General features: G+C 38.6%; 1 long non-coding RNA gene across 1 annotated transcript in view; it reads right to left on the bottom strand.

The window, feature by feature from the left end:
* LOC140493993 (uncharacterized) overlaps window positions 1-13,317 on the bottom strand; it is a 131,772-nt gene that overhangs the window by 104,644 nt on the left and 13,811 nt on the right. The window lies entirely within an intron of this gene.

Below are 13,317 nucleotides of genomic sequence, written 5' to 3'. Positions count from 1 at the left end.
CATCTGCCCCAATGTCATTTGTAGATTAGATTAAATTCCCTACAGTATGGCAACAGGCCCTTCAACCCAATTAGTCCAAACCAACCGTCTAAAGATTAACTCACCCAGACCCATCCCCATACCCATACCCCATACCCACCACAGGCAATTTAGCATGGCAATTCACCTGACCTGCACATCTTTGGATTGTGGGGACAAACCAGAGTACCCAGAGGAAACCCACGCAGACATGGGGATAATGTGCAGACTCTACACAGAGAGTCACCCAATTTCCCTGGTGCTGTGAGGCAACAGTGCTAACCACTGAGCCACCATGCGGCCATTTGCTTGGAAAAAAAAATGCATTCTTTCTACATGCTGGGCCTAGTCTTCGACAGCAGGATTACATGATTCAAGCTTCTTAAATAAGGATATAATAGCAGAAATGCTTACCCCAACTCAAAGATGATTGTTGTGAGTGAATTTTTTCAGGAGGTGCTTTTCACTCATTGCCACTGAAATAGTTCCACCTTGGCCAATATCCCATTACCAAGTCACCTTTTATTCACACATGGAGAGTTCTTGACACTGATCCAGTTTACTCAGTGTCAGCTCTGGTGACACTCCTATTTATATCTGCCAATCTGGGCTCTCTGATTGGACCAGATTAACAGCCCCAAACAGGGAACTCATATTCTATGAGGCCCACCTGGCTGACCTTGTTCAATTGTTACATTATTAACAAGAACATGGCTGACCCTCTATCTCAATGCTATACTCTTACAAAATCTCTATATCCCTCGACATCTTTAGCTTCTAGAAATTTAACTGTTTCTTCCTTAAATATTTTGAATGATTTGAATGTACTAGTTATTTCCCCAGATTAATCCCCTCTGAGAGAAGAAACTTATCTTCATCTCAGCCTGAAGTGGCTCATCTTGTATTGTGCTCTTAGTTCTGGAGCCTCACACCCCAGCTCCCTACCCCTTTTGCTAGGGAAGTCATTATTCTTACATCCAGTCTGTTCAGCCCTCTCAGAATTTTATATATTTCAATGAGACCCTTTCTCATTCTTCTCGATTCAAGTGAATCAGGCTCAGTTGACTCAATCTCTCCTCACATGACAAACCTGACCTCCCAAATATCAATCTGGTGAAATTTCACTGCACTTCCTCTATCACAAGTATGCTTTTTCTTTAGATAATTAAATAAAAGCCACATATAACACTCCAAATACGATTGAACCAAAGTCTTTCCAGCTGCCGAAAAACATCCTTGCTCTTGTACTCAAACTCTTTTCCAATGAAGGTCAAAATGCCATTTGGTTCCTAACTGTTTGCAATGACCAGTATACACAAGTCACTTCCATTCTCTCACAGTCAGTCACAATTTAAATTATACATTACTGTTCTGTTTTTTTCTACCAAAGTGGAAAACTTGATCTGTCCATGTTTTTCTGCATCAGCGCACTCTTTCAACTCATCTAAAATGCTCTGAAACCTCTTTACATCCTTCTCACTGTTCATACACCCACTGAGTTTTGTGTTGTTAGCAACCATGGAAATATTACACTTGATTTCCTCATCCAAATCATTGAAATATAACCTGAATAACTGGGGCCCACTCACTGATCCCAGGGGTACTTCATTTCTCTTTGCCTTCCTCTCCGAAAATGACCCATTTATTTTTACTCTGTTTCCTGTCAGTTAACCAATTCTCAGTCCTTTCCGGTATACTACCACCAATCCCATGTGCTTTGACTTTAAACAATAGCATCTTCCCTGAGCCTTTATCAAAAACTTTCTGAAAGTCCAAATAAATTGCACCATTGATACTCTTTCATTTATTCTATTAGTTCTGTCACCCAAATAAACCTTTAGCATTATCGTCACTGTCTTTAGAACTTTGTTCAGTCACATGTCAGTGCTGAATGACTGTAACTTAATTACCTGTTTAGAATAGAGAGATGATACGTTGCTTCTGCACCAACCAGGGAAAGTAACCGTGCATGTCATATAATGACCATTCAGTGAAACAGAAATCTCAGACTTCTCTTGGAGTTTTACTAAGCGAGTTTAAAAAGAGGCTTATTTACAGATTTTAAAACTGGTCTACACATGATTGATTGTAAGCATCACCTGAATGAACACTGTGACATGTTCCACTTCCGTAAAAGATAGATCAGCTCTGTTTTAAAAGGTTCTGTTTTAATGTAGGACCTTTACCGGACCATATACTGATGCTTTATTCTTTTATAGTTACCTCATTGTTCAGCAATAATTCTTCATGCTTGTAGAATTTGAAACTGAATGTCGCCCTGGAGCATGACGCCCTTTCAAGGCAAATGAGTGATTGTATCAGTGCTCACTAACCATTGTCTTTTGGAATTGCTGAAGCTATTACTTTATACTGAAAATTGGATGGAGTGAGCAGAATAATAATCTTTGAGAGATCAAAACAGTCTGTTTGTATTAATTCATAAGAATTATAGAATGGTTACAACACAGAGGGGTCATTCAACTGTGGTGTCTATGCCAGTCCTCTGAGCAAGAACATGTCAAATAGTCCCATTCTCTTCTCCTTTTCCTGTAGTCCTTCTCATCCAATTGTCTTTTAAAAGCTGTCAAACGTTCAGGTAGTTTATGCCCAGTCTTAGCTATTTGTTGGGTGAAATGGATTGCATTTGATTCTTTTACCAATTACGTTAACTTGTTGTGTATTGGTTCTCAATCCTCCATCAACAGGAGCAGTTTCATTCTATTGACTCTGGATGGACTCCTCATGGTTTTGAGCCCTTTTGCCAAATCCCCTCCCATTCTTCTCTTCTGTAAAGGCAACAACTCCAACTGCTCCAAATATCAATATATATCTTGCAGCTGAAGTCTCCTAATCTTAAAACCATTCTCCCCAATCTTTCTGCACCCTCCCTCAAGCCTTCATATCCTTCCTAATGTGCAGCATCTGGAATTGACCACAATGCTCCAGGTGAGGCTGAACAGAGCTCTATAATAATTTCTTTATTTTTGTATTATCATCAATCATAGAATCATAGAATCCCTACAGTATGGAAACAGGTCCTTTGGCCCAACAAGTCCATGCAGATTCTCCAAAGAGTAACCCAACCAGACCCACTCCCCTACCCTATTACTCTACATTTACCCTGACTAATACATCTAACTTAAACAGTCCCAAATACTATGGGCAATTTAGCATGGCCAAGTCACTTAACCTGCACATCTTTGGAAACCAGAGCACTCGGAGGAAACTCACACAGACACGGGGAGAATATGCAAACTCCACACAGACAATCGCCCAAGGCTGGAATCAAACCCAGGTCCCTGCCTATGTCTCTTTTTTAAAGTCCCAGATCTTGATTGCTATTTCAACTACTTTTTCAACATTCTCTGCCACATTCGAAGATTTGTGCACATATATCCCCTCTGCTCCTTCACCACCTTTGGAATTGTATCCTTTTTTAATATTGCCTCTCCTCTTTCTTACTCCACTCCACATTTCTCTGCATTAGATGTCTACTGCAATGTGGTCACATGTACCACTAGACAGTGGGTGTAATCTTCCCATGCCCATGGGCATTGGTGAAAAGGTTTGGAGAATTGCATAAGATGGCTAGTGAGGATCTTCATGACATCAAGAGCAAAAGGTTTCATTTTTCAATCTAGTTATGAATGGTAAGACATGGTTCTCACTATTGTGTGCAATGGTATGTATTACCATTCAATAAAATCCTCAGTATTACATATCTCAGTCAAGAGTGTGGTGCATATGCATAAGCTCTTCATCAGGAAACATATGCTCAAAACATCAATTCTCCTGCTCCTCAGATGCTGCCTGACTGGCTGTGCTTTTCCAGCACCATACTCTCGACTCTGATCTCCAGCATCTGCAGTCCTCACTTTCTCCTATTTCATTATCTCACCTCATTAAAATGCAATATCACATTCTCTCACCCACCGGAATCAAAACTGGTTTGCAACAATTCCAGACATGAAGGAAATGTGCTTGGCGACTCAAGCATGCCCATCACTCACTGACATCTCAGGGTATGCTCAATGGGTAGTAATCATATCCACTGTCTATCTAGCAGAATCCACAGGTCTCTTTCACCAATTACCCTTTGTCTGGGACAAACAGAGCAGCTGCAGGCTGGCAGCAGTTGACATGGTATATGACTGGTGTCAATACCAGTGAACCCTAGAGGTCCCAGCAGTGGTCAATACTTCCATTCTATGGAAAGTGGGAGAGTATGATGGGGCATGAGGCATAGTCAATGAGAAAATATCAGGAGAAAACACATTAAGGCTCACAAAGGGAAATTTTCATGACACTGACCAAAACGGTCACTTAACCATTTTTTGATAACATTCAGCCCTATGTCTTTCTGAAGCCTCTCACTATATTCCTCATAATTCGAGGTGAAGTTTGAAATTATGCCTGCCACATCCCAGTCTAACTCATTATATACCTTGTATGCCTTACTCCAGTTCAAAATACAACTGCTTATCATTACTCCTGTTTCCTTTCGTTCAACCAAATTCATTTATTTTATATGATGAGCTTCAACTGTGCTTACATTATAACACTTTATCAAACTCCTTTTGAAGGTCTACATACATATTAATTGTATTACTCTCATCAAGTCTATTATCTTATCAAAAATGCAACGAGGTTGATTACAGTTGTTTTACCTTTAACAAATTAATCCTGGCTTTCCACCTTATGCTGCACTCGTTCATTGTGACTTAGTTTTGTCCAGACTTATTGTCTCTAAAAACTTATCCACCACTAATGTTAAACTGATGACCTGTAGTTGTTGAGTTTAAAAGGCTTGATTATACTTGGCACAAGATAAGCTAGAAAGCATTTGTAATATTGACTGTTCAAAATAGATCCTTGAGGCAATAAATACATCACAAATTTTTAAGTTATTTGCTCAAAGGCCCTAATTCTAATTCTAAGCAAATTTCCCTTTGTAATGTCTTTTCCTGAAACATATCAAAACTGTATCTCTGCCTATTAACATTATACATTCCTAAGTAAACTTTTTAAGTTGTAATTACAAAGCCTTTCAACAAAGGCACAAGTCGAATTAAAACTCATCTTCTCCCACGGACACTCCTCTCACATTTTCGTGCTTCTAACACTGTTTCACTTGCAAAATTACACTTGGTCTGACAACCTGTTGCAATGTGACAGGAGATTTGTTAATTTGTTCTATTTCTGCACTACACTACAACTGTTTACATGAAGCTGGAAACTCTGTGATTTTAAAACAGTGATTTTAAACCTTGCTGCACTAACCATTCAGCTGCTAGATTCTTTGAACTTTGCTTCAATTATGAGCCTGTTCGAATAAACAAAATCATCATGAAACCATTTCAAAAATGTAACTTAGAATGCATTCTGGCATTAAGCAGACAGCTAGAATACAATGGACAGAAAAAAATAAATTGTTGCCTCCAGGCAGAATGATTCCTGCACACACACTCACGCTCTAGTTGTTTTCAAAGGGAGAATGAAGTTCAGAAGTGAACCTTCTTTTCAAACACTTTGCCAAACACACAAGAAAGTTTTGCTTGCTTTAGTACATGGAGCATGTTCATCTTTCACTGAAGTTTATCATCTCCCACATAAAACAGGATGTACAATTGCTGCTCTGTTCGTCACTTTTCAAGGGTAATGCTGAGATCATGGAACCTTCAATCTGTCCTAGTTTCCAAACCGTCTTACCTGTTTAGGCTTATGATCCAGAATCATTATTCCACATAATCAATGCTAATGCTCTATTAAGGTTTCTAATCCTGATTTTCTAAAATTGTATGGTTTTAAGACTGGGACTCAAGGATGTTTTATTCTTTCCATGCATGAAATACGAGCATTGCTGGCAATGCTGGAACTTAATGCTCATCCCTAAGAGTACTACTGAAGATTGTTGTAAGAAGTATTTTAGCCAGTTTAATTAGGGATGACAGGTTTTCTTCCATGAAGGACATTAGTGAACATGTTGGATAGAAACTAGAAAATATGATAGTAAATATTTTTCAATGCTCTGTCATCACTGAGTTTATTTATTTTAATCATCTCTTTCTTGTTTCCATGGATTGGAAAAGAAATCTGAATTTGCCTTTTTAAATGTTCATGGTGAAGATCTGATTGCACATACACGCATATACATCTGCCTCGGTGTGAAGAGAAGCACATAGCAATTGCATGAGCAAACCCACTTTAGGTCATAAACCAATCTATTCTTCCAGACAGGATAGATAACAAAATTACACGGAATTCAATTTTAGTTGTTACTCTATTATATCTGCTTCATCCTAGTTGCTAACAATTCTGAGCAACTCCTGAGGAATGTTTAGTATTGATTTGTGTCTGGCAATGTTTTTACGGAGGATCCAAGTAGGTCAAAATGGGTTATATCATGAGGTGATCAAAATACACAATGAAAAATCGCTATCACGTTATGGGAATAAAAAGCATTTGCATTTCTTTAAAGCTAAATAATGAATTTTCTTATGCCCTATTCTGCATGATGCTAATCACTGAACACGGAGCATTACTAAAACACAGAGGATTATCAAAGTAGACTAAAGTCAGTTGTGTTTTTAGAAAATTCGAGTTCACATTGCATTTTTCTTGGATAATTTATCATTGGTCAGTCCCAGAATCAGACCTCACAGGAGAACATTATTGTTTCCAATATGTATTTATGATAGTGTGGCCTGGGCTGTAGTAATAGGATTAGTTGCATTTATATTGAATCGTGCATATGGACTGGTGAGCTCAGTTGGTTTGATAGTGTTTGGTTCAGTTTACCATGAACAATGTGGGCTTCATCCCTGTTTCAGTTGGGGGATTTGACACTTGCTCCTCCCCCTATTCCTGAGAATGGAAGACAATGGCAAAGCACCACTAACAAAAACTGCTAAGCTGAAAGAATTCAGGCTGAAACGTCAGCAAGCAATCAGCCAAGCATCTGCCATTGCGCTGAGTACATGTGGAATAGAATGGAACATCCTTGCATTTCCCAAGAATGTCTAGAATCCATTACAGTCAACAAAGTACTTCTTTAATGAAATCACTGTCATGATTTAGGAGAATGTGCTAGCCAACTTGCAAATGGCTTTGAGATTAAAGACTAGATTTTTTTTGTATAGTGTTTGAAGCCAAAATCCTTCATTGTATGTTGAAAAGTAAGTAGAAAACACTCAGATTCAATGAAGTATAAACCAACATACATAAATGAACAGTAATATTTATCAATCTCCTATCACATTTCATCCCATTAAAAATAAAAAAGTCTTTACTCTTTGTTATGTGCTCAACAGATTTTCCAAATCTGCACTCCTTGAACTGGCTACCACCAATTTTAGACAGTGAGATTTGCCTATCTCGTTCACTGACCGGAATCTTCCAAACCTATAAAATTCACTGGCAAAGGGACCATTTCAGGATCCTTGTTGTGCCAAATAAGTGCCGTCTGGCGTAACTCCTGGGAAGCAGCCTCTCACCATCTAAGTAAGGACAGCAAGAAGGAGATGAACTGGCAGTGTAGCTGAGAGCATGATACTTAATGAGACATTAGCAGTCTGTACATTGTACAGTCCATCCCCAGTCATTATTGACTCCTTTAAAAATAACCATTAATTCTCCATACCTTCTGCACTCTTGGTTCTCTGACTACTCTCAGAGAAATGAACTATTCATGGAGAAATATTCGTTTTGAACCCTTTAAGTCAGTTTCAACCTTTCAACTGATTTATGCTGACATTAATTCTACTTGGATTATTGCTACTAAGGAAGAATGCTCCTCATTTTCTCTTGGTATCCACTAGGAGATGAATAAGTTATTGTAGTAATTATCTCAAGCTCATCCATAGATTCTACTTTATTTCAATCTCTTTAATGAACTTCTTATAGTTCCACTGCTAAAATATTAACTTATTGTTATGTCTTATATACCTAGTCATTGTTTTTACAGGTCCTTCTTTGATCTTCATCTTCTTATGTTTCATTATGTTCTGAATTTACTCCAGTGAGCTCCTTCATCTATCTGTATTGAGGATTTATATTTTATTAGGGGGTCATTAATTTATTAATGAATTAAGCCAAACACAGAGCCTTGTCATGATTTACTTCGTTGAACCGAGTGCTTGCCAGTTGTAGCTAGCAATGACCTCCCACCATGACTTCACCTTTGCTGAGCTAACAAACTCCTGATTCTCAGTGGGATCTATGTGACTTGCAAAATAATCCATTCTCCTAGTCATCTTGGAGTTATGGTTAATTAATTACTGGATGAGTTTCATGCCTGAAGGCAAGTAATCATTATTGCTAGAAAACTGATCCTGGAGGAAGCACACTGAGGCAGGAGTACACAGACTAGCTGGTTCAATGCTTCAGCAAGCCTTCTGCCAGTGCTACTCTCAGAGCTGTAGATTTGGGAAAGAGTGGAGAACAAATCTGCTTGGAAAACCCCCAGTTTAATGTGGATTTTGCCCCCAAGCCATAAGAGAGAGATGGACTTGTGAAAGGTGATCAATGGGCAGACAGTAATTGAAGCAACAGGCAGTACAACATCAGCCAGCACTTCCCCAAAGCGCTGATGTCATCATGGAGCACTTCAAGAACTTCAAGGAATGTTGGGCTGGACCTGCCAATATGTCACCTTCATTGATTTTTTTTGGAAGGTTTCTCTTTGCAAGCCAAGCGAGCTTTCTCATACTATCTTCCAAATTCACCTCATGAACTAGGTACCATGCCCTTGTGGCAGACCATCTTCTAATGCTAACCCGATTCTCACACTCATCAGAGGCGCACAGATAGCATGGCTGACGATTCCTTGCACATACAATTGTACAATTCTGCACCGATTAATGTTTAATCATCAAAACCCAAAGGCAACTGACTGTGTGGAATTTGCACATTCTCCCCATGTCTGCGTGGGTTTCCTCCGGGTGCTCCGATTTCCTCCCACAGTCCAAGAATGTGCTTGTTAGGTGAATTGGCCATGCTAAATTGCCCGTAGTGAAGGGGTAAATGTAGGGAAATGGGTCTGGGTGGGTTGCGCTTCGGCAGGTCGGTGTGGACTTGTTGGGCCAACGCCTATTTCCACACTTTAAGTAATCTAATCTTACCAGTTCTTAGCTACACACATCTTACACACAGGTTCTTCAGCATAGCCCATCATACATCTCTGCCTAAATCACTGACACTCTTTCCTGAACACCTACTGTAGCCCAGCATCTTCTCAATGTTCAATGTGGGACCATCACGTACAAATAAGCCTTTTAATGCTTCAAACCAGACATTTTTATTGAAGAGCAGTAAAACTTAACGAAAACCAAACAAACAGAAGTTGCATTGGTCATAAACAGATGGCTTTCCTTTCAAGCAAAAGCAATTTTACTCTTAAAGGTTTCCTATGGATATAATATGCCTGGAATACTCCTCTAAGCTCCACAAAGAATTGATGAGCCTCCCACGCTCCAGGCTTTGTTCAATCACCTTAACTTACCTTGCTGGAGACTACTGCTGTACATCACCAATGGGAGTCTTCCTCCTCACTTGCCCACCACCACTACCAGTGGCTTTGGGCAGGGTGTTGGACATGGTCAACTGAAATGAGGCCAGGAAGCTCATTGGCATGGATGAGCCAGAATGAGTCTGCAGCTTGGCCTATGTTCACCACTTGTTCCAACTTAAAGCTGGAGCCCTCTAAATTATCAAACCTCTGTTAAAGAATTGGAAACAGCATCATGGAACACTTCAACAAATTCAAGGAATGTTGGGCTGGATCTACTAATATGTTACCTTCGTTGTTACCAACAATGATATTTCTCATCCTGACTGACAAAAGCCTTATACCCTTCCATCTTTTTACTCCAATGAAAATCATTACCAAAATATTTTATGAAGTGAATCAGAAAGCTGATTCCTCTTCCAAATAAAGGCAATGTTGTCACAGTTTTTTTCTTCTTCTTTAGAAGTAAAAAGCTGAGCCAGCATAATCCTTCACTGAATCCTTTGGACTACATGAACATAGACACAGTGGAACACAGCTGACTTTGGTGCCGTGTCTGGGGAGACTGTCCTCTGAAACTCAAATGCATTAGTAATAGAAACACTTAGAAGTGGTTTTCCAAAAGGTTCTGTACTGATGATGTAACAACAATTGAAGGGAAGTGGAAAAAGAAAAGCACTATATGGATTTTTAGACATAATTTAAAACATGCATTTAAAACATGACATTCAGTCAAAGCTTTAAAGGCCTCCTGCAAGCTGTTTGGTGCTGATCTTCTTGGCAACTAGCCTGCAAGTCTGTATAAAATCATAACATTAAACTGTGTTGTCCAATTCCCTGACAAGGAAACCAAAAGCTTTGTTGTAGAAAATATCACTTAGATGAGGCTCTCTGATTGAAGATGACAAAATCTTCATGGTTTGTGGCCTGGCTCTTTTCCTACAGTTTAGTTAAAGCAATTGATTCTGGAACAAATGCTCACTTTCCTGAATTTGCTTATCCAGCCATGCAATGACAGTGTGAATCTATTATATATTTTCAGGTTACGTAACAGGAACCCTCAGTAATAACATGGAATTATTCAGGCCAACCTGGATTATTTGGAGAGAAACTCAGTAGTTAACAACTTTTCAATTTGTGGGTGGCACGGTGGCACAGTGGTTAGCACTGCTGCCTCACAGCGCCAGAGACCTGGGTTCAATTCCCGCCTCAGGCAACTGACTGTGTGGAGTTTGCACGTTGTCTGCGTGGGTTTCCTCCGAGTGCTCCGGTTTCCTCCCACAGTCCAAAGTTGTACAGGTCAGGTGAATTGGCCATGCTAAATTGCCTGTAGTGTTATGTAAGGGGTAAATGTAGGGGTATGGGTGGGTTGCGCTTCGGCAGGTCGGTGTGGACTTGTTGGGCCGAAGGCCTGTTTCCACACTGTAATGTAATCTAATCAATATTCTGTAAAATAATATCAGAGTAGCTGGATTAAATAAATAATTCCATGTATAGGTGAGATAAAGTTCAAGAAAGTGACTCAACCACCACCTTCTATAGAGCAATTAGGGAAAACACCCCAGTCCTGTGAATGAATAATAATATACTCAAAGGTCCGATGATTATTAAAACCTGACAACTTGTGATTGATCAACTTTTAGATTGAATCCACAGTGTAGTTGACCTTCCATTTATGTTCTACGTATTGATAGACCTGTACTTTGCAATATTGTAATTATTTGTACACTGTAATGTTAATAATTGTGTAATCCTTTTACATTCTATACTTTATTTGAATGACTATCTATAACTATTCTCTAAATTGAGATTACATATTTTCTTGATGCCCCTTGCTCACATTTCCGTATGTGGGACCATGAGGATTTTTCAATAAGGCAAGTATCTATCTTTCTGTTCAATTATCTAAATGTATGAATAGTATAAACTTTTTTTGAAAACCGTATCCTGACATGTGTTTGACATGGACCCTTTTGGAGCTGTAATGTGCACAGGAAATATTCAGTATTGATATATCTACAGTTGTGGTACTCCACCAAAAGATAAAGCTGCTTTTTTGTATCTGTTCTTTTGGTATACTCATGTCCAGTAGATTTCTTGGGTAATGGTCAAAACATTCTGGATATTGTAGAAAAACACAGCAAAGAAGGAAAATAATCACCTCATCATTCTTGTAGAGTTTCTTTGAAAATAATATCCAACTCCCCTGCTCTTTGCATATATCTCTGCACAATTTTCCAAACAATCTCCTCGCTTGCTGTAACAACTCTTACTCTAGATTACATCCAACTCTCTGTTCATCTCAGGTTGTGATTCTGTTGCGCACTGCAACCTTTGTAGGTGATATTGTAACATCACTAGAAATCTGCTGGAGTGGCTCAGTGTCAAATGTTATTTGGTAAAGCTCCTGTAAAAGTTTTGTTTTAGCGTGGATCAGTGTTGTTCCTGAAAACTGTCACTGAATGTTTTAGGTGATTGTATTCTGTGACCATTTTGGTTTGAATCCAGGGCTCCCTGTGAAAGTTCACAGCCATGATTCCTGGTTTTTACTACTGGGTAATAATTTTCCTCTCAAGGTGATGCTGTGCAGATTCCCAGCTCCTTCCTGTACAATCCCAGATCAAGCTGCATGGAGATGTTGACATATTGGTAAAAGATCAGATGATGTAAAAGAAAATTACCAAGTGAGTTAATAAACATTTCAAATAAGTCTTTTTGTGAGGAAAGCAAGGATCCCATTTTGCATAATCTTTTCAATTTGCATTCACTGCATTCTTAAATCAAAATTAATAGAACACAATGCAAAATGCTCAAGGTTAGAATGCATTGAAGTTCAATCTTCCTTAGGGATAAATGTTTATTGAATCTATTTGCATTTCTTTTTTTTTGGTTTTGGTCTGTCGCTGCAAGAAATAGTTCCAACAGAGCAATTTTGTTAAATTCTAAACAATGAAGTAATCTGCCATGGGGTACATCATTAAATGAACAAAAAATGACCCACATTATTTTCTTCGCATTATGATATACTGGACCACAGGCTAATAAAGATTTTGAGATCTTAATCCTCACATAAAAGATTTTTCATCAATGGATGAAGGTTCAAAAGTTGTAGGAAAACAATTAAGATCTCTGCAAACAGATTAATGTGGTTCTGTATTACAATCTTTATCAGCAACTTAACTTGCATTTTGGATATTACAGTCTTATTTTTGTAATATACAATTTGTAAATTTCACCTAAAATATGCTTTTTTCAACATACAATCCGGAATTGGTAACAGTCACCTTTCAATCCATCTTTGTGTGACAAAGCACTAAACTAATTGATTGCTAATTTCAAAGCATTTTACATCCCATTCATACAACCTATAAAGTAATATTTTGCCTTGTAAGAGCCTTAAACATGCTTATCACTGCTTTAGCTACACTTTGGATATACGTACATCAGATGGATTGTAGATGTTCAAAGAGGTAGCTTACCATCACCTAGTCAAGGGCAGTTAGGAAAGGGCGACAAATGCTCACCTTGTCACTTCTCATGGATGAATAGAAAAATGCTACCTTTTGACTTCAATGGAAATTAACATCGGGAGAAATCTATGATAAGAGCTTGTGTTTTATACTAAGTTTATAAAGTCTGTATCTCTTTTCATTTTTGTTGTATTTTTGATTGTGGACTGAAATGGGAAAATGGATCATTTTAAAAACCAGGGATAGCTGCACTTTTTTAAAAGCGACCTGCCAGCACTTATTGTAGGTGCTGTTTCCACTTGTTTGTTCAATGAATGGGGAGCG

Source organism: Chiloscyllium punctatum, chromosome 23, assembly GCF_047496795.1.
Source record: "Chiloscyllium punctatum isolate Juve2018m chromosome 23, sChiPun1.3, whole genome shotgun sequence".
NCBI classification, from domain to species: domain Eukaryota; kingdom Metazoa; phylum Chordata; class Chondrichthyes; order Orectolobiformes; family Hemiscylliidae; genus Chiloscyllium; species Chiloscyllium punctatum.
This window is presented reverse-complemented; position numbering and strand designations above follow the sequence as displayed.